General features: G+C 39.5%; 1 protein-coding gene across 4 annotated transcripts in view; it reads left to right on the top strand.

The window, feature by feature from the left end:
- ZBTB20 (zinc finger and BTB domain containing 20) overlaps positions 1 to 26,822 on the top strand; it is a 444,040-nt gene that overhangs the window by 71,819 nt on the left and 345,399 nt on the right. For all 4 annotated transcript variants that reach the window (XM_031056601.1, XM_031056598.1, XM_031056600.1 and 1 more), the window contains exon 3: positions 20,530 to 20,651. The gene's annotated coding sequence lies outside the window, so the exon portion shown is untranslated. The remainder of the gene's footprint in view (positions 1 to 20,529; positions 20,652 to 26,822) is intronic.

The following is a 26,822-nucleotide window of genomic DNA, read 5'->3' as shown; positions in this document are numbered from 1 at the left end:
CTATTGGCAGAGGGACTTGGGTTTCTCAGTTAAATGAATTTTTGTTTGCTCCAGTTGCCTCTTCTTCTGCATGTCAGATCCATTACATTTTAGATGCAGTGGATTATGGTGATTTAAGGACATAGAGTAGCTGCTACATGCCTGTGAGTTAACAAAATTTAAGTATTTAAATCACATAGAAAAATGAAAAGTATTTTTTCCTGTGTTTGGAATGACTAGTAGCTTTACAGCCATCAAACTGAGCATGGAATGACCAATTGACCCTTCCACTCTGTATGTTGACTGGTGACTAAAAATGAGAAGTCTTTCCACCCCTGCCATGAGGTTATGAGAGACGACTATGTAGTAATTAATGCCACTGTATCATTTTTTAACTGCTTCAGAAATATAATATCAGATGCTCAGATGGCATCAATTGGCTTAGCTCCACTGAAGGCAACAAAATGCGATGCCAACTTATACCAGCTGAGGATCTGGCCCACAGTTAAAAGGAAAAAAGGGACAGGCTGCCAATATGGCAGGGAACATATTGAGATTTATGGTAGTGACTTAATCAGTAAAAAGTTCTGCTTGAAGTGGTTGTCTCTTTGCACATTCCCATTAGTCACTTGAGCTGGAGATATTTGAAGCTCTAGCACAGCCTCTGTGGGCACATTTGTGTTCTTGCACTCTGTTCCACACTCTATGCTCTTAAATATCTGAAAGCATCCCACATCACTCCTGTTCTTCTAGCTGGCAATCTCTCTTTAGAGGTCTACATAGATTCGGGGCCGTACATATTTTTCAACATAATTTTAATTTGGATGACTGTGTTTTTTCCTTCTTGCCTATATTTCTGGTGTTGCTTTCTTAATCGCACCTAAAAATAGGAGGAATTTCATGTCTTTTGTAATTCTTATCTAGCTGTCCTGTTTGCATTTAAGTATTATGTTAATCTTGATAAGAATAAAAAAATCCAGTTTGCTGCCTTTGTATTCAACTATGCATGTAATTTTTTTACTTGGAGATAAGGTGACTGTACCTAATGTAATACCTGTAAATTTTTATCTGCTATAAATATGATTGAATCATTTGAAGGATAGAAATTCTCTTGCCTGTATTACAAAGGTAGTGAATGAAATACGTATGAAAGATGAAATGGCTGTAGAATCTCCCCAACTTTTTTGTCCCTCAGTAATACAACTATTTTAGTATTTGGTTTATAATGAGTGCTGTCTCTAAACTTGCGAGCCATCCCCAGTTCTGATACCTTGGTTTTGATTGTTAACAGTGTTCAGAGAATATAGTCGTAACAATGCCCAGAGAACATAATATTTTGGGCCTGGAAGTTTCCATGCTTGGTCCCATCTACAATATAGGTTATTCAAGAAGCTCTGTGATCCAGTCTTGTAATACAAAGTTGAGAAAACACTTCTCTTCTGCACTGAAATACCTGCCTTGAAAATGTAAGAAACTGATTGATGACTTGGAATTGGACCTACAATATTATGTCCAGCCACTTTTGGATCACACCCTACAAACACATTTTTAAGCAAGATAAACTTTCAGAAGTAGGGGTATTTGAATACCAAAAGCCTGCAAAGTTTGTTGAGTTTTATATATGTAATGAATTTTCTATGCTGTGGTCTAAAAGTATAGAAAAATAAACTAATCATTAAAACCTCTCCAGATACAAAGCTCTGTTTTTTAAGAAGTTTCAAAGGATGCTCTGAATGACACTCAGTCTTTTACCATGATATATTTTCCTGCACTTCAAAGTAAGAATGAGTCTTCTGTGGCATCTGTATCATGTAAGTGCTGAAAAGAGTGCTGGGGAGGCAGGACACAGTGTTAACCTCTTTTTCTTTTAGTTTGCTTATTATTGTGGGTTTCAAAGAATCCAGTGCTACCTCAGCTGGAGGACTGTTGCCTGTTTTAGGAAAAAAATACAGGAAAATATTTATGTTTCAACCAACAGTTGGAAGTTTAAACTTAAAGCATGTAGTATCTTCAAATCCTGTATGCTGATAATTGTAAACAGTACATATAAACTCTTGAAAATATTGTAAAGTACTTATGGGAAAGGTATGAGTTGTATTAAAATATTGCAACAAATGTTTAAAGCAGTATTTATTGTTATATTCTCGGGGGGCTTTTTTAGAAATTGCATGTATTTTACAAGTTTCCAACTTATATCCATTTTTAGAAGAATCTTAGAGTGGTTTTACAAAGTAGCATTGTCCCCATTTGATAGATGGGGAAACAGAAACACAGAACAGATAAGTAATTTTCTCAAAATTGTAGGATAATTCATGGCTAAAATAGGGAAGATTCTTTCTTGGCATTGTGTTTCGTGCACTGTTCTGCTGCTTCTCCGCTGTGTTAAAGAATGCTACAGTACCTTTATGATACATTTTTAAAAGAAATGCAACTTGTGGTCTCATGTTTACAGGTCTCTTTGAAAACCCTTTTCTTTAGCTGTATATCTTCATCTTCTATCCTGACCGCTCATCAAAATTAAATTTTTATACACACAAACCCCACAACAGAGTGAAAGACTGAATGTCATCTTTGGCTTGCCTGGTATTAGAGTCAAAACCAGAGGGCAGAGTCTAGCTAAGAAATATGGAGTTTAAATTCTTATAATTGTACTTAAATGCTTCAAGAATTGTTTCCTGTATATTGGACCAGAACAGAAGGTTAGTAGGAGATAGATGTCCCCAGTTATAAATAATTGTGACAACAACTAACAGTACAGTGCACTTGACAGAACAGTTATGTCTTTCTGCAAAATGCATCCTAACTACAAAAATGACAGCCTGCATGGTGCTGTGGATGGAGGGCAGCCTGTACTGCTATTCAGAATAATAATATTAGCTTGTATCTGCTTAGAATATCTCAGAGTTTTGTAAATATCTCCTAGAAAGTAATTAAATGTTTCTTATTTTGGTATGATGTAGGAGTGCAAGAAGACACAGTTTGTAAGAAATTAGAAGTCAGATTATAGTACTTCTGTGGCACAATGTATAATTGATATTCTTTAAAATTACAGTAGCTGTTACCTTTCAAGCACAGTGTTGATGCTACACTTTGTGGTCTGGCTGGCACCAGTGAAGGCTGTGGTTAATCCAGTTTCTTATTTTACAGAAGTCACTGCAGGAAAGGACACATTGTTTTTTCAGGGTCCTCAAAGCTTTGCTGAGGTGCACACACGTGATGTAATTTGAAGGAAAGTTTAACTTTACAGAAAGCATAGCTTCATCCTACAGTCGTTGCCAAAATAGTGAGTCCTGGCCTGTTCCATAACGTCAAGGATCCTTACTTAAAGAGAGTTTGTCATTAAACCTTATTGCACACTTCTGTAGGGTGCTTTCTGTTCTTGGACAACCTAAGAAATGTCTTCCCCTGCTACTAAGCCATTAGAAATAAATCTGACGTGCATTTACATTTGAGTCTTTCCGACATGCTCTCATCATTCTCATGCCAATGTCAGCCTTAGGAAAGACATTCCCCAGTGAATGGAAGGACACAGTTTCCCTTGCCACTGGAGGCTGTGTTATAACATCTGGTGACAAGTAGCATTATATGCATTATATTCCAAGGGTTATTTGTCGCCTTCGGCCCTCCCAGCTGAATAGATCTGCATGTGGATCAATGGAATCAATAGGTGGTATCTTTTCAGATTTTTCTCTTTTAGATGGGGTAAGTTCCTGTTGTAACCACCTCTTTATCAGAGGATTGCGTTTATTTGCCAAGTATTGGGATGCACTGAGTATTGTTAGTATGATTCCTGTACTGTGTTCCCTTAGGAACTTCTTACTTCCACATCTGTGAAACTGGAGGTGCATAAAGGGGAATTCAAACCTTGTCAGTATCTGTCAGCTGCAGATCTGGAGAACCTAAGAAGTGCATCGTCTCAGGCAAAGAGAGGGAAGGATATACCCTGCATTTAACATGGAGAAACATGAAGGGGCTTGTGTTGCTGTCTAAATATTTTGGAACTAATCAGACGAATAAAGCTGAAGTGGTAGCCAGTACCTTCTTGGACCTTCATTACTGTATAAGCTGTCTGAAGTCTATGCAGAAAAAATAGGTAAAAAGCTTTACTAACACTGACATCTTTTTCCTGAAATAATTGGTCTATCAACTCAAGAGAAAGTAGCTTTAGAAAAGCTGAGAAATGAACCCATGTTGAAAATTTCTATAGCATTTATAGCCTTTTACTCTCCAGCCTCTTGCCCTTACTAGAATTATTCATTGTTTATCTCACTGAAAGTGAACTTAAATCTTAGTGCCTGAGCTAGTCTTCTAGTGGAGCTAGAATAACCTCCTACTCTTACTGTTGAGCACGGCTCTGACAGTAGATAACCACGTCGGCCTTTTTGTGCTGGTGGATGTTAAGCAGCAAATTGAGATTATTGGATTATTTAATGCCCTTCCCCCTACAGCCCAAAAAACATGTAAGATATTGTAATGTGCTTCACTGGAGAAACTCTGATGGTTAGGATACTTCATCCTTCACCACTAGGAGTTTCTAGGTCAGAAGAGCTAACATAAAACAGTGTAAGCTAAGATAGTGCGAGAAAAGTTGTTAGAGCCAATGCTTCTGTCTCCTGGTTCTAGGGATGTCATTGGACCACCAAATAACAAAAGCATCACGATGAGTAATTCCAGTTCAGGTTTAGATGAATACATCAAACCACGTAGTGCTGGATAAGACACCTCTAGAATTTACAATATTCATCTAGTGCCTAGCCCATGGTAATACTATCCACAATAATTATATGCTACCGCCAGCTATCTCGAGGATCAGTTTAGCAAGAGAGCAGTTGCTTTGCCCAGGGAAATTTAGATTAGATGTAAAATTGGATTTTTCATAAGGCCTTGTTTTTACCTAGCTACGAATGTTTCCTTAGCACAAGTGAAAACTTTACACATTTTAGCTCAAACTGTACTCTACTAAGCCTCCCACATTTATACCCATCTTCTTGGCAGTCATCCCAAAATATGTTTGGGTTGAAGCATTACACATTACATTTGGTGAAGCTTTAGCATTCCCTGTTGCTCACATCAATCCTTATTTCTGTTTGCTCTTGTAATTTACAGTTAATGAAAATTCTAAGTTTACCTTTGTTTTTGTTGGCGTCTGTACAAGAGAACCCTTTAGCCCTTTCAGCCTCGTATCCAAGTGAAAAGCTGGATCCAAAAGGGAAGGTAAAATCTATCTGAGTGCTTCCAGTTTAGACAGAAGCCCTTAGCATGCATGTCAGCATTGTAACATTACGTTTCTGAAGGAACAGCAGAAGAGCCTTGCTCAAGGCTTGACCTGTGCCTGGGCTAGTGAGTGGGCTTGTAAGTAGCAGGTAGAGCAGCTGATCCCAGCATGAGAATGCCGGATCTCAGTGGCCATCTGGTTAATGGCCTTAACCAGTTCCCACTCCCTTCCAATTCAGGCAAGATTCTGCCTGAAATTAACAGGAATTTGCCTGATTACCAGAGTGGGAATGTGGCTAGTAACAAACTCGTACTGATGACCTTAACACAGCGTAGGCAATATTGACAAAACAAACCATTCTGGAGTTAGTGCCGTCTTTCCTAACGAGCCTTTTAAAAGTTGACTCACAGATTTTCAGTTCAGGAGATACAATTTGTGTTTACCTACGGTACCACCTATGCACTGAGCTGTGTATGTACAAGGTTATAATGTTAAGCAATGAGCTGTAAACAGATGGTACATGTAGAATTTCTGTACATACACACAATTAGATAATGTACGTGATTTGTATTATGCTTTTTAAGGCACTTATTTGAAAGACAGTTTTGTGCATTAAGAATTCCTATGCAGCTATCAAATTATTATAAAAGTAAGCTTTGAAAGGCACCCTTTTCATTTATTTTTGGTGCTCATTACACATTCTGAATCATTGCTTGTTCAGAAATGTTACCTCCTAAATTAACAAAATATTTTGCAGGTGAGAAACACTGACAAATTTTTATAAATGTGTAACCAGAACTATAATATGGTTGCATATTTCTGGGGAAAGCAGGTTTCGCAAAGCCTGACCAAGCCTTCCTGCTTCTGCTTATAGTGCTATGTACAACCTGTTTTTCACAGGTCATCAAAGTGTTCTTTTATCACTAGGAACTCTGATCGCATTTTGGAAGTTCATTTCCTGCTTTCTGGTTCTTCTTGTGTGGCTGTAGCAGAGGCTGTGCAGTGTGACATGGGAGAAAAGCACTGTTTGCACCTGTTTAAAATCTCCAGTGCTTTGTGTGGTTCCTGGGCAACAGGCAGGAATCCTGAAAAGCTAGGCTGCACTTGCTCAATTGTTGCTGGCAGCTGTGACTTTGAGAGAGCACATAGCAGCTCGTTAGCAGGTTGCTTGTGTTGTGTGACATGCACCAAGCATGTCAAACTCTGAGCTGAGCTCGCCGTCTTTGCTGCCTGCAGTCGAGGCCGGGTTGCCTGGGGTTGCAGACTTGGCCAAGGAAAGCATTTTAGGGATGTAAGGTGAGTTCCTCCTTGGTAAAGGGGCCGGGAGGTGAGGCAAGGAGTTGTGAAATCGGTGCTTCCTGATTAGAAAAGGGGAACGGTGGCACACGGGTTCTCTACTCCAAAGGGTGCTATTTTCCTCCAGCAATTTTGTTCTTTTCAGACTGTGTTTGCAGTGGTGGAACATAGAAATGCTGGGGATAAAATGAATTTGAGTGTGAAAGTGTGCACACAGACACATGCATACATTATATATGCATTACAGTAGGGAAATACAAGATGACTTCATTGAGTAATTTTGAATTTTATTATGAGCTTTGATTTCTGGTCTCGTTTACTTTGAGGGATCAGGATCAATTCAATCCTTACAACCTTTATCTTGGCCTATTTAGGCAGCATCCAAGCAGCAGATGCAGTCACACTCTTTGACTGGCAACTTCAGACCATTTCATCTTCATATCTACTCAGTTTGTGCCTCTTGGCTCAATAAAGTATCTCTTTGCTCTTGTAAAAGGAGTTAGTATGTGATAAATCTAGTTAAACAAACCACAAAACTACAGCATCCTTACAATCTGTTGAAATCTACATCATGAGATGGGAACAGATCTGCCATTGTCTTGAGGTCTGTTTGCACTCTATGCAGTTTTAACCAAGGAGTGATCTATAGACTAACCTCTTTTCTGCAGCTCCAGAAAATCTCCTTTAGACACATAGTGCTAATATTGACAATGGAAGTCAGTATCCCAAGAGTAAGAAAAAGCAGAAGGAAGTCTGGCTACTAAGGAAATTAGATACACTCATGAAAAAAAAAGCTTATCAAGGACCACTTAATGAAATGATAATCTAACAAATACATATATGTATATATGTGTGTATATATATATATATATATGACATATATAACCCCTTGATCAGAAAATCCCTGGCCAGAGGCTTGCCAGCAACTAGAAAGATTCAGTGCCAGGCAGCAAGACTTCTCATTTGTCCTGCCCACAGATACAGTGAGTAACCGCCCTGGCTAGAGTCAGGGACATGCTCTTGAGCCTGTCTGCTGGTCTGCAGAGGGATGTGATGTGGGCATGGTAGGTTTTCATTTGAACTGTGCTCCAAATGCATGCTTCAGTGTTTGTCTGTTGTTGTTGTTGTCTTCTTTATCCAAATATAGAAAGCACTAGTTGTCAGGTACTGAGGATGAATGTGATAAAATTAATAGAAACCAAAGTATGACATAATCATGTACATTCAGCACGAGTCCCTTGATTTATTTTGTGATCAGAGCTTTTTGTTTCCTCATCTAGAAAATTGTGATAATTGGTGTTTATCTCATATTGCTGTACAAAAGCAGTTATGTTGTAAACTCTCTTTTCATGGTCGTCCCTATGTTTTTCTCTTGTAATTTTCTTTTCTGTTTTAAATGTGGCTTATAATCTGTCTTGCCATAAAGGGCCTTCTGAATTCATCTTCTGACATTAGTTTGGCTATCAAATCATTGAAGGGAATAAACTGAGATATGTGTGTAATCTGTGTGCTGTTTTTGCTGTCTTCTGTCATGCAGGCAGGACTAAAAAAACTTGAAAGTTGACATCCCCTTAGTAGGAACTCTCAGTTTTTATTCAAGAACAAGATACAGGAGTATTATTCTTTAGGAAAGTATTTGTGGTCTCTTTGGTTGACCTTGTTTAGCACTGTTCTTGATACTATCTCATCACTGCAGTGAGAAAATTGCAGGTTTCCTCCTTCTGTGCAGGTAATTTGGCAAATTCCTTTTAATATGGCTCCACTGTTTCTAAAATTAAAAAAAAAAAGAGATCTGTAGGACTTATGTCAGTTTAGAACATGTTGTTAGCTGGCAATAGCAACTGCTACACAGCACACGCAAGTCAGGGGCTGGATGTTTATGAAACACATGAGAATAGGTGTTGCATTTTCTTATGTACTGCTTCATTTTACATAAACTGTATAGCGCCAAAAACACCCACTCAAAAATAAAGTGCAATAGAAAAATGGCATTCAAATGTTAAGGATATGACTTAAAGCTCTTGCAGCCAAGTACAATAAAGTTGAGAGACTTACTCATTTTATAAATTGTACTGTTGTCTCAGGTATTCCAGCTGATGCAGTGGGGAGGACAGACCCCAAAAAGAGGATTATGTGAGATGCTACATGTAGGTACAGTAAGATGAACACAGTAGCCTGAAATTCTACTGGAAGTACATCTGAGGAGATTCTCTCTTTAGTTTCTAAAGTGTGACCACCATATTTTAATTCATTCTGTAAGTGACTCCTATGTTTTTAACATCCCTGTATTCTAACAGTCTGCAAAATAAAATGTCCCCTTTCTCAGAGTGGTGTCCTTGCCTTGTTGCCATAGATGATACCTGCCTTCATATGCCATGACACGTCTTTCACTGCTGCCTCATGAGTAGAATTGTAGCAAGATGATGTGCTTCACTGGTAGCCTTGCTACACACAAACAGCTTGGATGGTTCAGGAAATACCAGACAGTCTCCTCTTCCATAGGCTCCCTGGTGAGACTTTGGGGCTAGCAAATATATCTTGAGCTAGTCAGGACGACAGTAGACAAGTCGGAAGTGGCTGCATTGGAAGCTGAGGACAGAAGAGTTACAGTGACTTTAACTTGGGTCTCATCCAGACATGGTTTTAGGAGGAAGGGAAAGAAAGAAGTCTGCCTCTAGGGTTGTGAGCATGGGCAGACCATTTCCTTTCATGCTGTAGTCTCTCATCTTGTTGGGTTTTGTTGTTGTTAGTGGTGGGTTTTTTGTTTTGGGAGGGGAGCGAGGGAGAGCTTGTTTCCAATGCTGCATCTTCCACATGTCTAGACACTGATATGTAAAGACACTTAAAGGGGTAGTGTTCGTTCTACTCTGTGGTTCCACCATTGCTGCAGGTAGTGAGTGATACCTGTTGTCATATTTCTGGTCCTTAAGTTTACTCAGAGCCTAGAAAAAGTCCACCTTAGTGCTTGGATACAATGCTAGCCATCTTTGACTTTTACCTTCTGGCTTGGGTTATTCTAATGCATGTCAAATGGAGGAAGAGGAAAAGGAAGAGAAGCCACAGAAAGGGGAACATAAAATCATCTAATAAAGCGACATCAGTACATGATATAAAACTAAAAAATTAATTAGAAGATGAACTTTCCTTCCAAATTACACAGTCCTCTCATTCTGGGCTTCCCAAGTAGCCGCCTCTTCTGTTCCATCACTGAGTTTCCTTGTCAGTGTTTCAGAGGACGTGCAGCACTAGATTGCATTGTTACTCCACTCTTCTTTGTGTACAGTTCACAGCTTGGCTGTTCTGCCTAGTCACTGGTCAGTCATGTCTTCAAACAGTCCATCAGACCTGCCTCACTTCAGTAAAAGTGCTTTAAGAGATAAAATAGTCTCTCTCTCGGCACTGAAAGTTCACTTCTGCTACAGAATGTGATCATTCTGTTACAGTGATACTGTCTGGGCTAAATTTACAGTGGTTGCTGTGTTATTGTTCTCCTGCTCCCTTTTGCGCCGCTGTTGATCTGCATTGAAACTTCATAGCAAAAAGTTCGCTTAAGAAGCCAGACCCTCAGAAAACAAATTCTCATGGGGTAATTTTCTTCTTCAGTATTTGAGGGTCACCTTGCCTAGTCTGTGGCTTCAGCTTGCTTTTTTTCTCCAAGCTTAACTAAATTGAAAATTATTTGGAGACGGTGAAACTAATTGTCCTAATTAATACAAGTGGGCCCAGGTGGGGATAGAAGTTGAGACCAGTTTTACCCACACCAGGTGGTGTAGGTAAAAAAATCTCCTCCTTTTGAGAACTAGGTAGTGAAATGGAGAAGTTGGGGATCCCTAAGACTGTGATATTCCTCTGATAAGGTTTTTAGTTTTTTAGTTTGTTTTTAATTTCTGCTTGGATTGTTGTGAATGTGTTGAATGTATGGATTTTTGGATATGAGAGGCCACATCTGAGAGAGGGAGGTTACCATAAAGAAAAAACTTCCTTTCAAATAAATAGCACTGTGTGGTTACTCCAGCCCTGTAGCTTTTGTTGATTCTGAAATAGCTAGTAGTGCATTTCATGCTGTGTCAGAATGTGCTAGATTCATCCAGCAGCTGGAGAGGCATGGATTAGCCACCAAGTGAAGAAGTACAAGGGAGAATGCAGGATTTTGTTGTGTTTGTGCTATGTTGTAATTCTGAAATGAAAACTATGACAACGCTAACAAGGTTCATGAAGGGGTGTCTTTTTTTAACAGGAGTTTTTCATGGAAATGGTTAAAAAAACCCTTGGAAATCTTTGAAGGTGTAGTTTTTGTGTAAGGAGATGGCAGAATATTACGCTCATCTAACAAGCATCTATCATTTCATTGCTATTTTCTCTGCTCCTTGATCATCCCTCTCCATTTCTGATCTACCTTTATGTCGGTAGCTGTCACTGAAGACTTCTGCTTGCTCCCTTGCATCTGACAAAGATTCTAAACAGGGCAGATTCTGGTTGTTGACTTTGAGAGTAGATTTTAGCCCAATTTGCATAGATAAGATTTGGCGTGCTATCCTGTCCCGAGTGTCTGTTCAGTGAAAAACATGCAGCTATCTGTGCCTCTATCATTTTGTTTGCCAGCAACCTGGCAAGAAAAACTCTTCAAGTTCTGACCTGGCTGATGGCTATTTGATGGCACAGAAAAAGAGGAAATAAATAGCAGTCAAAGTAGTCCAAAACACATTAATTAGGTGAGGATTTAGACTGACATCCTGCATTTCCTTGTCACCTTCAAGAATGCCGTTGAACTATACTTCTAACCACCACACTCTTTTTTGTACCTGTGGACTTAAAGGCTTTGCCCTTGAGGAAAATGGCTTCCCCAACCCTGGCAATAACACAGTTAAAGGGATGGAATAGGTCAGCCAGTGCCTGTTATGGCCCTGTAGCCACAAGATAATCCATCGTCCCCTTCATAAAAATCTGTCTGCAGTATTATTGTGTGTAACCTATCCTGATTCTAAAAGCAGTATGAATTGTATACATCTTGCACATCAGTTTCAGTGTCTTAAAAAATGAAGAGGTTTTTTTTTTTCCTTTTTTTCCTTCTTCCCCTTCCTTTGAAGTTTTAAAGCAGAACTTGCTGGTGACCCACTTTTGCTAACAGTTCTCTTAACTAACCCCTGTACTCACTTATACATTTTTTTTCTCTTCCACCCACTGTCTGTCTAGCCTGCTTTAAAATTTTTATATATGTACTTTTAAAAAATTGATTAGTTGGAGAGCTGCCCGTTCTTCTGCGCTGTATAATAAGGATTTAAAAACTGCACACTGAATTCTGTATAGTGTAATTAAAACTGACCCAGATTTGGACCTGAGAACACCAGGACTTAGCCAAACTTGCCATGAGCTGAGTTCTGATGGCAGATGGAAGCTAATGAGGACACACTACACTCCAGAATTTCCCAGCTGCTTGGCCCCTTTTTGTACAAACAAGGTTTGGAGAGAAGTCCCAATCCCAAGAGCATGTTTAAGCAAATGTACTGCACCCAGTGTTTTGGGAAACAAGGCAGTGCTGTCAGACTGCTTCAGGAAAATTTTGAGGCATTATTTCTAATGGGCTTTTACTGTGTATCTCGGTGTCATGAATATGCTCTCTTCCATCTTGTCCTAGTCTGAGTGTGATTATATGATTCAGACTCTATATGAATACCCTCCTCCCATTTTAGTTGGGAGTGTTTCCACTTTAAATTAATGGAGTCTTAAGATCCCGAAGTACTGGGTCTCCCTTCAACCTGTGGTTCCCTTAAGTGGATTCAATGTCCTGGGACTATTCAGGCAGATGTAATTGAATCAGTTTGAAGCAGCTGTAGCTGGCATGTGGTCTCTCAGATTGCTAGCACCTGCTTGGTTGGGTTTTTTTTGTTGTTTGTAACTCACTAGAGTGAAAATAGTGCCAAAACCAGCATTGGTCTTGGAGCTGATAAAGCACTCCAGCTCCTATATCCCTTTCCCCTTCTAGCCCAGACACCTCATTACTGGTGCCTGCAATAATGTTGTTGGTAGCGAGCAGAAACAGGTTTATGCTTCCCCTCCAACTGCCTCCCTCCCCTTCAAGCCACTGCACTGCCAACACTGACTCTCTTCTTCATAAACAGTAAGACTTAATCGTGCTCAGGTGTGCAGAGCGTCTGTGCCCTCCTTAGAAAATTGGGCAGCCCATGGTTTGCTGTGTCTGATGCAGGCAGCACCAAATTTATCTGCTGCTCTAACAGTCTCACTGCTGGCATGGCAAAGTTACTGTTCTTCATGTGTAACAGATGACCCAGGAGTCCTGGGAGGTTCTGTTCAATACTTCTGCTCCTTCCTCTGGTGCAGTGTACATGGAATTTGGTTACTGTGTTCCTACTCCAGTCAAACTTTTAATATGGTAAGATTTCAGAAGGGACTGTGAGTCACTTGGTTGCCTCTCTGTATCCTGTGAATTATTGTAATCAAAGTTCAAATTAAACACAGTAGTGCACTTGGCCAAATACAGTAACAACACACAGTGGTGTGGTTCTCAATGTAATATTACAAGATGGCATATTGCAACGTTAATTTTTTTAATATATCCCTCCACTGACTTCCCCTTAGTTTGTGCATATAGTTTATGTGCCTCCCTTTTATTTTGTTCCTCCATGCCCCAGAGATAAAGGATGTATCTGGATTTTTAATTCCAGCTGTTTTCATATCTGGTATTAGCCCCACATCGCACTTGCTCTTTTGCTCTCTCCCCTCCCCCGCCCCGCCCCCCCCTTTTTTTAGGTATTTCCATTTGTTTCTAGGGTGAGAGGGTTTTTTCCTCAGCTGATGGGACTTGATTACCTCCTGCAATAGCTTTAAAAATTGCTATTTTTGGGGAATTAAAAGTCAATTCCCCAAGTGTTCCAGGTTTTGAGGCTGTTTCTTTATTTCTTTCTCTTCTTTCAATCTACATCGTGCATTCATATCACATTGTGAACGGATTTGGTTTGTCTGTAGATATTTGGGCTGTAGACGAAGTCTCTCTTCCCATGGAATATTCCATCTCTGCTCCAGCACATGCGTTAATCAACAGCTCTCTGTGGTTTGTTGAGCGCAGGCATTTGAAAGGTATTACTGAAGGCAACTTCTCTGGGGCTCAAAATACAATTTCAATTCAGTGGAAGTTAAATGCCAGTTTAAACATATAGAATTAATTGGGTTTGGGATTTTTGCAGTGTACAGGAGATGTTTCCCTGTAATTATTTTGTTTTACAATACAAAATACTCCTGGTTTTACCTTTTAATTTGCATTGTGTGCTTAGATACCCTGATAAACTACCTTGTGTAACGTGTAATTGTGAAAGTGGTGCAGCTAAACATTTTAATAGTTGTTTGATGGATCTAGAAATGAAAAAAGAAAAATGGAATTCCAATCAAGACAGAATTGTTTTTACTAATCCAGTGAGATAATGTCACCGCTTGATTTTTCTCTTGTCCTGTTGTGATTTGTAGTGTTTTGTTTGTTTGTGGACTTATTTTGTTTTCTTCCAGTCTACACTCTGTCTTTCCTACTCCGTTTTGGTTAGTCTCAAAATGTCTACCAATAAAAACATCCATCTGTAATGATAGCTTTTGCTACTCTTTGTAGTCTGGAAGTGTTGCAGCTGAAGATATCTACTGAATAAAATGTCAGCCACCAGTTCTAAGAGGGAAAGCTACTAAGGCTTAAGTTAAGAAACAGACAAGGACTGTGACTCTCAATTTTTAGAGATACTATTTTAAAACATTTTTGCTATAAGTGATGCTTTTTGTGAATTAAATAATGGAGAGTAAATATGGAATATTTTATTTTTTTCAGATGTTTGAGTACCTAGCATCCTTTGGAGAGATGAGTAGGATTATAGAAGGGAGGCTATTCTTGACACCACAATGAACTTAGCACCCATGAATATCTAAATGAATAGCAATAGCAAATTAGAAAATGTTGTTTGTATGCAAAAATACTCTGGGGTGTGGAGGGGAAACAAGCAAAGAGTAAGTATGCAGGTGTCTAACTTAGGATTTCTTAGTGCCATTTGTAGCCAACCAGAACAAGAATGCATCTGCCACTCTTATGGTTGTCTTGAAAATAAATATAGTTTTAGGTCAGCAGCAAGTGCTAGCTGATATATTTTATTTCTAGAATGCTTTTTTTTTTCTTGTACTAAAGTTTACTTTAAAAACGTAGGCACTAAATAATTGTGAATTCTACACTAAGTAGAAGAGGTAGTAGAGAACCAGCAGGATTTATGTTCTGAAGAAGTCTAGCTGGCATAAGCAAAGAGAAAAATATATAGATGTTCTTTTCAGTCTGCTAACATCCTGACGATGAGTTGCAAATGAAGTGGTGTTTATTGTGCTGAACCATGCTTTTTATACATTTAATTTGAAGGTGTCCATTCACAGACAGTACATCTCTTACTTGGATACAGATAAGTGATCAATTTTATGTGAAGCATGCTAGCTTTTTGTGCCTATGGAGTACAGCGCTTTTCAAACTAAGATGTATTAGTAACTAGCATAGGAGGGTGACAGAAAGGACAACAAAGGAAGTTAATAAATTGATAATGAAGCAGGATTATAGAGGATTGAGCATGGATATTAGAACCATTTCAAACATACTTTTTAATCACTACCACTCTACTCTAATTCTGTCTAGTGGTACCACCCTGAAATGTATTATTGAGTATTTGGTAAAAGACCACTTGACTAGTCACTTACTGGCAAGCATGTCCACATCCTTGACAGGGGTCAAGAGGTTAAATGAGTGGCAGGCAAGATTCTTCTGTTTACCATGCAGTTGGCCTCTCTAGAAGAGCCTTTACTTATTTAAGTTGACAAAAATATTTGGAAAACTTGCAGTACAGTGTCTGATCTACAAACAAATCTTTTATTGTCCAGGCTTCGCCTTCTATCACTGCATCATAAACATACAAAGTTAAGAAATTGGTGCCCAATTTAACACTGAAGTGAATATAAAAAGATACTGTATTGTGCTTCTCACTAACAAACAAAACTGTGTAAGCGAATCAAACTAATGCAAAGTACAGAGGAGGAGATGCTAACAAAAATGAAATGGGCTCTAAATCAGAGAGCATTTTCAAGAAGAAATCCCAACCCAATTCTTCCTGTTACATTGACCAGGCAGTTTCTTAAAAGAAGTCTGAGCTGTCTCATACATACTTAAAACATATAACTCTTGTTCACTTCCCAAAGCTTCAGTTTTTGCTTTTCCCAAAATTTCGTGCTTGACAACTGGACAGAAGGCTATGCTGAATTAAATTTTATTGTTCTGGTGTTCTCCATCCATTTGCAATGCACATAATCAGGAATTCAGCTATGTCCCAAGAAACCCGTTTAACCTAATGAGAGCAAATGGCAATGGGTGTTCCTTACCCGAGACAGCAGTGCCAATGTTTCTGCTTAATTGGGACATATTTGGCTGGTTCCAGTGCTTCAAGTGGTTTTTAAACAGGTGTTTAATGGGTGTGGGATTCTGAACTCTGCCCTTTCGATACAGCAATTGCCAAATAAAGATTAACAGAAATAAAAAGATCTAATACAGAATAATAATTTCTGTCTTTGTATATTTATTCAGCATAATTTTTACTTTAAGTCGCAGGCGGGTGGGGAGGTGTTTCTTCTCATAATTGAGAAAGTCCATTAAATAGAACAACAGGATGTCTAGCAGGGTGTCCTAATTAAAATTACCCTGTAATTTGAACAAAACATTCATTTGTATGTAGCTAAGGTTGACCTAAACCCCATCTAAATCAGGAAAAATTATAATACAATTTTTTTTTCTGCTGAAAATGAAACTTAGCATTCTGCCAGCAAACAGCATGGTTCTGTTATTACACAGTATTCAAGAGTAAGGATTTTCTCTTCAGTGTTCAAAAAATAACATTTTGAGTAAATTTAACATGAGGTTTCTCTCCTACCTCTACCCTTTGATAGTATTCATTCATGGTTGTGTTTCTGTGGTATTTGAAAGTAGAGACAATTTTGTTCTGTGCATACTGTAAGCCCATCTGAAGCCTTTGGTCGTGGCCAGTGTACTGGTGAACTAATAAGCAACTGAGATAGCAGCTGCTTAGCAGGACTGATTGGCTCGGGCTTGACTCTGCTCTCTGCGACTCCACAGTTTCTGCCTGGCTTAGAGTGCGAGCCGGGTAATTTTGTTATCTCTGGGAGTGTGGGCCTGCATACATAATCCAGGCTGTCTGCACAACTGAGGAGATTGTACACTCCGTGTAAAAATGACCTGCTCGTGCTCTGGCTGTCATGCTTTGAAATGCTGCTGAGGCAAATTGTATTTAATATAATTTATCAAATCTAAGTGAATGTTTGAAAGAACTAACTTCAGAAATATTGGTTGTATTTAAGAAGAAACTCACAGCATCCTTAACTTGACAGAGCTGCACAAACTGCAGCTTGTGGATGTTGCTTCCAGGACACAAGGTGGTGGAAGTTTTGTTTATTTATTTATTTATTTATTTAGTTGTGCCCGCTTTCTGGGCAGGTTGGAATGGGGAGGATTTTCAAAAATGCTCAGAACTGGTCTGAATATGCTGCTGATGGATTCAACTTAGACTTCTTTGCCCTAATTTAAGTGGAAAGAGAATCTCACCTTTGTTCCTTTGGATAATCCCACCCATATGTACAAAGAGAGGAACTTGATAAATGCCAATGCTTTATGTGCAATAGGACTTCCACTGAATTATTCCTCTGCTTAAACCAGCGTTTACATTTTAATCTCTCAGCTTCAGTAGAGTATTTAACAACAAAAGAAAGGGAAGGGAAAAATCTGATGAACGATTTGCTTAACCAACTTTAAGCTCCAAGAAGAATTGTTAAGAAGATAAAATTTGAGGCTGGTGTTGTGGTAATACACTTTTCAACTGATCAAGAGCACTTGAATAGAAGGTGTTCAAATGTTGGCATAATTTAAAATTTTAGATTCGTGTCATTGTTTCAAAGACCATCAAAACTGATGTGGACACCTGTTGTAATGTGGAAAGAATAAAATTAATTCAATCAAACAGGTATTGGCCAAGGTTATTTTATATGTGTGTGTGCACATATATGTTATTGTGTGTATATTTAAGTATGTATGCTTTCCAATAGACAGTTATTTTGCAAAGAGACATATTCAGTGACACCACAGGAAGAATATATGCACAAATGGGTTGTACTGGTAGCTGTACCTTAAGGGCAGTTGAAGGAAAATGGGAATCTCCTGTTGGGGAAACCAGCCAAGCCTCTTGTCTAGGGGTTGCATAACTTGAACATGTATAGGTTTGTGTAACAACCCGTACAGCTGCCTGTAGTTGATAAAATAACTGTAATCATCTTGAGAGTGTGTGGAAGGCTGGAATGAAAAAAAGTAGTTGTGTGGATGCCATTGCTTCAGACTCATGTATGCTGGAAAGCACTGTTTTGTTATTGTGGAGCAAAAGTCACCAGTTCTTATGCCTGGTCTGGTGTCCTGCCCTTGAGGCCTGGTTGTAACTTGGCAATACAAATTCTAACTGCAGTGCTGAAAAGGTGTATGTTGGTTGTTGAGCTGATGAAAACAGGTGAAGATCAGGTGTCTGCACTGATTCTTTTTCTCAGTTACCTTAATTTCCAAAGATGCTGAGTCCCCTGTGGGTGCTAACTGGCTAGTAAAGGAGTCACTAAGGAGTCACTCTTCCTTAGTGACTCCTTCTCCTGAAGATATTGTGGGTGGTGGTGTCAGGTGATCCCTTACCACCAAAGGATCTCTCTTGTAGGATGTAAAATATTCCAATTCCCTGGAGCAGGGAAGCAAAAGGAAGGGAACTTCAGTGTCTTCTGTATTCAGCTGAAATCCAGATAGCCATCCTGCACAGCCATTTGGACAGAGTGGCTTTAGAACTACTGAGGGTTACAAAGTTAGTTTCCAGTCAGGACGGAATTGATGTTTCCTCCCTGGAAAGCAGTGAAAAGATGTGTAGCATGGTTACTGTAGAGATGTAAAGGAAAATTCCTGCTCTGTATCTCCAGGTGTATTTTCTGAAGTCCTTGAAAGATTTTTCAGGAGCTTCACCATCTTCTGGTAACAGTGGTTCTTAATCACATGCTTTATCATTTGCCTTTGGCAAGAATGCTCAATTCTTCCCATTTGAGTGTGGGACCTTGCCTTATTGCCTCAGGGAAGTGTTACTCTGTAATCCATGTCACTTGAGGCTAATTCAACCTGCCACTTGGAAAATGCCCCTGGTGCAGATTGTAGCAGTGCACCATTATCTCAAGCTATTTTTCATCAGAGGCAGACTGCATCTGTTCTGTATGATCTGTGTGGCCCAACAGTTTATTTTAGGTTAGCATGTGAGGTAGGATCTTTTTTACCTTTAAAACTGTGGTTGGTTTGGCTTCCAGCTGTGTGGAAGAGTACTTTTCCCTTGTCATACCAAAGCAGCCCTAGACATCACACGGTGTAGGTCTACAGCAGCTTGAACTAATCAGTGTTGATGCTGCTCTGTTGCTGTTCCTCCACTAGAACAGTTCTGCTGCCTCCCTAGCTCTAACCCCCAAGTTTTCTGCCTGGATATTGAGCTGCAATGAGGGTTTGATGTAGCTAAAAACACATGGAAAAGAAGCCTTCATTCAGCTGAAAGCTCCCTGAACCAGGCACTTCCACAGTCCTGCTCTAGGGTAGGCTTGGGGACATGTGGCAAGGAAAGGGAGGAGGTGAGGGAAGGATGGGATTGTGACAGCTCCAGTTAAAATCAGCTTACATCATAACACAGCCATGCTTGTAAGGTTCTGGAAATGATAACCCAGTGGTCTCAGCAAGATACAGCTGTGAGCATAGGATATGATAATCAGGGGAACTGTGACTTTGGAATTTCCTTCTTCCGCTGTTTTCTAATGCATCAGTTTGGTATACATCGAAAATGCTGAAGATCACACACCTCAACCTTTCCACCCTTGAAAAGGGAAAATGATATGAAGGCTTGATTAATTTCTTTTATGAGGTTTGGTTGCTGTGTGTCACTAGAAGCAGATCAGGCAGAGGAGAAAAAAAAGAAAACATTTTTGTAAGCAATAGGGAATTTTCCCCTTTGAAAAAGAGCTAAAACTTCATTAACATTTCAGCCAGCTTTAAATTAAAATTTGCATCTGAAAATAATCCATAATGTGTTTTGAGTGCCAGTGAGTCATATCAGAGCAGTATCAGCACAAATTTCTTGTGCGTACAGCTTGTGATGTGGCTCCTGTACGGTCAGTAACAGTGTGCCCCTCATGCTGGAGTGAGAATTCCCATGGAATTAACACTTGGCCTTGTGCTGATCATACAAAGCCAGTGTGCCCCAGGCCACATGGCTGGGTGGGGCAAACTAAACTGAGCAGATGAGTGCTGGGTCCTGAATTGTACACCTGCTTTGTGTGCAGGCTCACTTGGCCTAGTGCTTTTTTACCAAGAATAGTCCTATTCCATTCCATTGCAATAGGTCTGTTTACACCAGATGAGGTTTGTCTTGTAACTCTGTAAATCTCTAATGTCCTCTTGTAATTTCCATGGGACAGGCCCTTAGAACATGCCACTAGAGTGATTGGGTCATCCTTCACCCATCCCTACACCACTGATCTGTGATACTTTAATTTTTCTGCCCCACTGAGCACAAGTCATTGAGTTTGATGTTGGGAGGAGAGGTCAGAAGTGAAGCTAGCAGCTCTGCTGTGCAGGCAGGACAAATGGGAAAACTGCTCTGTATCCCTAGGTTTTGCACGTATGAGAGCATGTAGGCATCTGCAGCATGCAACCTGAAATGGTTTTCTTTTTCTGCAAGGTTTTTAAGTGAAGTCTACATGGATTAGATCTGTAGCTGTCCAGAGCAATTGGTACCCCAACTGCAGAGCCTTTGGAGAAAAACACTTTGCTGATTGTATCATGCTTTTGGTAGGGCATGTGCTGGAGTTCCTGACAACTGTTTCTAAAGGGTTTTCCTTCATGCAAGGTCTTAAAAGATAATTTTCTCCTCTTTTTTTCCCCCCTCTCTCCTCAGGGAACTAGAGGGCTTGACGCATCCTTTGCATCCTGCATTTACTCTGACCACAGTCCCTCCCTGTTCTCACAAGCGGAGCTCAGCCCTGCTTCCTTTCCTGTTGATTCCCAGTCAGCTACATGGTAAGTTTTCATTATCTCTAGACTTGTTGCCATGAGGTAAAGCTCTGGCAGACTCTCTCTAAAATCCATTAGCGCTGGGCATTGAGGGCAGAGCACTTCATGCCCATCAGAGATCGTTCAGTTGTATTCCAGGCTGACTGCAAGGAAAGGAAGATAGTATTGAATTAGCATTGGAGCTGAACTTCAGCATAGATTGTTATAGGAATAAAATATGAAGTAAAATATGGGACAGAATTAAATCCATCAGTTCTAATAAAAGAAACAGAAGAAAGCAAAGAAATATTGGACCCTTAAATCCCATTAACCAGGCCAGAGAGAGAATGCGTTAAAAGGAAGCTGCACTGTATCTTTTTTCATTGTTTGATGAAATAATCTTTTTCACCCTTTAAGTAGTGTGTTTAAAACTCCTAGTATTTCTGAAACAAAGGGAATATACAGCCACCGAGCTAGCTGGTTTTTATACCTTCCTTTCTGAGTATTGTCCTTCAGTGCAATACAGAGCCATTTCTTTGTTCTCACAAGCTAGCAGTTAAATTGTATGTAAATGTATGCAAATTAGATGCTGTCTAATAAAGAGAGTCATTAGATGGAAGAAATATTTAGTTTAGAGGGAAAAAAGAGAAGAAAGCAGGTGTATTTTGCAATAGAAAAATGTAAGATTGCAAAAGCCCCTCAAACTTTGGGTGAAGGGTTTTTATAAAGCCATTAAAATATTTTCTAAAAGGCTTGCCCTACTCTTGGTCCTATTTTCTGTGTGTATTTTTATGTACGTGCATTTCTGTGTTCCTAAAACTCACTGGCTGTGCTATACATACAGACATGTAAGTATTGTACTCATAAGTATTTTATTTCTTTAAATCATATAGCTATGAATTTACACACAGGTACCTTGTACTAGGGTGTGTTTTCTGTTCACTGAGTAGGTAGAGGTGGAGTTCATGTGGTAAATTTTATTTTCATAGATTGATTTATCTGTCATATGCTCTGACTGGGTACCTTTTCCCACTAAATCGTCTTCCTCCATTTTGTCAACCCTCTCCTTAACAATTTTAAAGCTTTATTTTCCCCCCATTTTATTTATTCACCAGTGCTCAGTGCCAGATGCATTTCCATTCTTTCACTTACATTTTCTGCCAACTTATCCCTTTTGAAGTATGGACCTGATTTAAGCCTGAAGCAGCAGTGACCTTTCTAAACATGAAGTTGCAGCTTTACTGTCTGGTGTCATAACACTGAAATGCTCAGAATGTGAAGCTTTGTGTCATCCAAAACTGGAGATTCCACACCTATGGGTGGAGCACTTCCATCCATCTAGGTTCTGAAAGATTTAAAATACATGAACCTTATTTTCTTGCCACTTTTAAGGAGATGAAATTTGAGACTTGTCTCTCTCTACCTTTTGAATTTCTACTCCTGATCTTTCAGCACTTCAGTTTGAGTGGACCAGTATATAAAGGTGATATGGCTCAATTAGCTTCAAGTCTTTGTTGTATTTTGTTTCTGATGGGCAGTTAGCATGGTTTCAGGCAGAGACAATAGCTGTATGTCAACTTGCCTATTTTTTCTGTTGCAGTTTTGCAAGTCTGGAAGTCTAAAGACATATATGTATATGTGTATAAAATATATGTATATAAAAATAATGTTGTTTAAATATTTACATACAAAGCCAAAGGATTGGCTTCCTTCCCAGAATTACTGGAACTACCTTCCCCAAGAACATTTGGACTTGAGAAATCTCTACAGCAACACATTTTTACTGAAACTAAACAACTTGTGAAGTGAGTAACTAGCTCTGTACCCCTCGTTGTTCATATGGATTCTTTAGCTTAGACTGATGGAGAGACCTCTCTGCATGGGTAGTTCATTTCCAGCTAATTATGATAAGATTATCTTTTATTGCCATTTCCATCCCTCAGTTCCTCATTGGCTTATTTCATGAGAGATATCTTACAAGGGAAGCTTGGACAGAGCGGGAATATGTTTGTCACATTTCTAGGAGAGGTCCGTGCTGTGTGCTGCATCTGAGCAGTGCAGTCTGGGTACTGCATTCCTTTCTAGACAGCTAAAGATCAGTCAGACTGATCACTCAGAACATGCTGACACCCCCAGTGTCCCAACTACCCTGGCCTTGGCAGTCAGCAGAGAAGCCATAAAGTGTCTGCTACCCAGTGGGAAATGTAGGCAGGGTGATTGTTAGGGCATGGTGGAGGTTTGGCAGTGAATATTCAGGTACTCCTGAAGGCATGATAGAATATGTACAGTGAAGATTGTGAGTAATGCAAAGGAAATCTGAGCTGTAATATAAGGAAGCTAGAGAGAGATGAGGTCAAATTGAGGAGTAACATGGGATATATTGGTGACTCGGAGGGATGAAGCCACGTTAGCAAGCAGAAAATGTTGGTGTTTTACTGACTCACTTGGGGCACCACTCTTCTAAGCTGTCTGGTATTGAATGTCCAGAAGAACTGAGTCATAAGTGATGCAGGCATTTAACAGGGATTTTTACACAAAGTTTGCTTACTTATCTAAGTAAGTATAGTTATGCACATTCTTTAGATTTTTGGAGGTGATGATTAATCTTGAAACCCTAATTGGGAGATTTACACTGGACATGGGACAGGCTGCAAACAAAGTACCTTCTGTCTCTCACATTATTGATCAGGTTGCAAAAAATACACATAGATGAGTGATACTCACATGGGGGAAGAACAGTGTAGGCTTAGGGGCAGGGATCTGACGAATTCCGTATTCCTTCCCATGCTTCCTGTGGTCTGGAATAATTGTTCGGGGCAGGAGAAAATTCAGCGCCTACCTACTTTTGAGGATATGCATCTTGCTGCCTTATCCATCTCAACAATAATACAGCTTTCCTACTCTTGAAGTACATTACAAGCATATGTATGCCTTAAAAGACATGAGGCTTCTGTATCTTGTGATGATGAATCCAATAACAGTACTGTAGACAGAGATGGGAACCAAACCCCTGGTGCATCAGATCAGGCATCCATCCTGTTAATGTCTTCAGCTTCAGCAGTGGGAGGCACAAGAAATCCTAAGTTGTAATAGTGGAACAACTAATTTTTTTCATTAGTGATCTTGATAGTAAATGAGAATTTTTAAAGCTGTACCTCTCAGGAGCTTGTGCAACTTTAAAGAAATAGTTTTAAGAAATAAAATATGCCACACTAAACTAATCCTAGAGCTAAAGAACAGGCATTGGGACTAGCAGCTTTTGCTATTACCTACTGCTTATTATTGTTATTATTATTATTTCTTTTTAATTATGCAAAGTGCTAATCAGTTTGATTATGCACAGTGCTAATCAGGTTAATTATGCAAAGTGCTAATCAGTTATTCTCTAAGCACACGAGGAGAGCAGAGGTGCTGGCAGTGAATGGTGGTTCTAGATGGGGGTAGTCACGGCAGTCATTCCTTATTAAAAGAGGAGTAGGTGAGATGATAGGGGTTTTTGCTTCCATTAAAAAGTAAATAATTAAAAAAAAGAAAGCCATGAGGGGGATAATTCTGATGGGATAATTCTTCTTTCACAGCAAGGCAGACTTTTTTTCCAAGTCAGCTCATGCTGTTGGATAATTTCTGTAGGAGTTTGAGTGCACTGATTTGGGCAAATGTATTGCAGGGGAGTCTTTTAATGGCAAGGGTGCAAGGTGTGCCCACTTAATAGGTCGGGGTGCATAACTAGAAAAATCACAGATTAAGGGAGTTTGGTCAATCTAAGAGAGTCACCTTTTAAACACTGGTAAGTGGGATAGTGATAATGTAAGGTGGATGGCAGTTGTTCCTGTGTTATTATGGCTGAAGATCCTGTATGCGCATACAAAATGTGTTTCTTTCAGTGTAATGCCTTTAAAAGCTGCAGGAATGTAGGGTTCATTATCAGTGGAACGTATGTTAGGCTGTGTTTCTTCTTCCCCTTTAGCACTAAATTAAAAACAAGAATTTTGGATTCCTGTGAAACAAGATCTGTTTTCACTAAGCTATGTTCTCCCATCAATTACAGAAGATTCAGTGTGTCTCTCTTACTATGCTCAGTGTCTAATATCTAACCAGCATTCCTTATTTGATTATGTTTCAGTATTGGTGTGGGATACATAAGCAGTACTTTTTTCAGTTAGCAATGGGGATGACATTCCCAGAGCAGAAAGCTACTTGCTCATAAAAGTCCTGGGTAAAGGATCTTCAGAGATTTTTGAAGTCATTAAGACAAAAGGCTGTTTCATATAAGGCCATCAGTACTAGAAGGTTACTACACCAGCAAGAGAAATTTTTTAAGAAACTAGGCATTGAAGGCACTAACTTATGGGGATGCATGAGAAATTTTAAAGTGCATTTAGGGTAGGAAGTAAAGCAAAGAATCACTAATATATGGCTTAAACCAGAGCCTGAAAATTCTTATTTCCGTCTTGGCTTTGTGACTACTCTACAAGACACTGATCCTTAAAACAAGTTTACTACCAAATATGTGGTCACAGATGTTCATCTATTCTTATAAATTCTTTCTGGTGTTAGAAGTCTAGACAAATCAATTGTCCAGCATCAAATCTAGTGCCTTAGATCTGGAAGAGGGGAGTATGTGATGCAAATAACTTAAGTGAGAGGGGGACACACCAGACACATTGTCCTGAGTCTCTGCATGCTTTGCTGTCTGAGCATCCACATCTTTTCAAGTGGAAGTCAAATCCTGAGAAAAGAAAACTCGGAAGGTTTCATTTTCCTGCGGATATTTCCCTATAGTATCTTAAAGCTTCTCTAGAGTCAGAAGACCCTTGGAAGGCCAGCAGCATAAACTCCACTGCATAGTATTTGCATCTTAGAAATATAAAACTACCTGAGACATAATCGTAACTTCTGTTGAATTTCACCATCTCAGATGGCTGTCCTTCTGATGAATTGGGGAACTAGAAAGGCAAAACTCACATTCTGCTGCTAATCCTACTGCTGTCTTTGTAACCCTGATAAATTGCATTACCTTGATGGCAAAGTATGGTTAATGACGCAGATCTAAGGCAGTGGAGGTGGTTTGTGAGGCAAGCATATTGTTTGCAAAGTACTTTGATGTCTCTGAACTAAAGGAGTTATAGAAATCCTGAATACTGTGGGGAATTGTATTATTAAGAATCATCACCAAATCTTGTGATATTGTGTAAATTAGTGCAAGATGGCACCAAAATAGTTTGTGTATTCATAAAGAGTGAATTAAGTGGATGGAGAAAACTCAGTTGCCTTGACATGAAGCTAATGAGTTAGCAACAAATGAGGAAACCCCAATAAGGAAATCTGTGCCTCCTGTGCTTGAAGAAGTGTGCCCTGAGTGAACAGGGCAGTCAATTGTTTATATGGCAGAAAGTCATTGCTTCAAAACTCCTTTTGCATTTTCTTGAGGGCCTGGTGTTCAGAGGTGCAGGCTAACAGCTACTCAGCCCAGTAGGAGCTGAGTCTGCTCATTGGCATTCACACAACTGGGAGCTGGTGGAGGATTAATAACAATAAGATTTTAAACGTTCAGCCTGACCTTTTAAAGTTACTGACCTGCATTCAGGTTACAAATACACAGCAATTTTCTCTTGAGCTGCAAAGATTCTAAATGTTAAATCAGTAACTCAATCAGACTAGCAGCCCTTCTCCTCTCTGTTTTCTCGTGCCTGGCTGCCATGACTGGAGTAAAGGAACAAGAAAATTATCTAAACATATCCATATCTTACTGTGACACCAGTACTTGGAAGAAGCCCCACTGACATAAACTAACACAAAGTGACACATTGTTTAAAAAGTTGTTTCGAATGTCTTCTCCCATTGATCTTCTTTAAGGAAGATAAATAAACACTGTGTGTGGTGCAGCCAGACTGAGTATTTTTGCTCCTACAAATGTTTATACATTCTCTGGTGGTTGTTTGTAACGCTGTTTGTTGACTGTAAATTCCAGACCTGCATGTTTGTAATGTATACATTTACAGGGGCAGCGCAGTTTGGGGAGTGTGGTCAGGGTAATGCCTCTTATGACCACTACCAGGTGAATAGTGGGTGGTTTGTTTTTCTCCTCCTTCCAAAGCAGTGAATTTGTGCTCCCAGTGAAAGGGATGGCTGTGGTGGCAGGAACTTCAGTAAAGCAGGACTTTCAGGTCCATGAGGAAAGCCATATAGGATTTGTCT

The sequence above is a fragment of the Geospiza fortis genome, unplaced genomic scaffold, assembly GCF_000277835.1.
Source record: "Geospiza fortis unplaced genomic scaffold, GeoFor_1.0 scaffold1, whole genome shotgun sequence".
Lineage (NCBI taxonomy): Eukaryota > Metazoa > Chordata > Aves > Passeriformes > Thraupidae > Geospiza > Geospiza fortis.
This window is presented reverse-complemented; position numbering and strand designations above follow the sequence as displayed.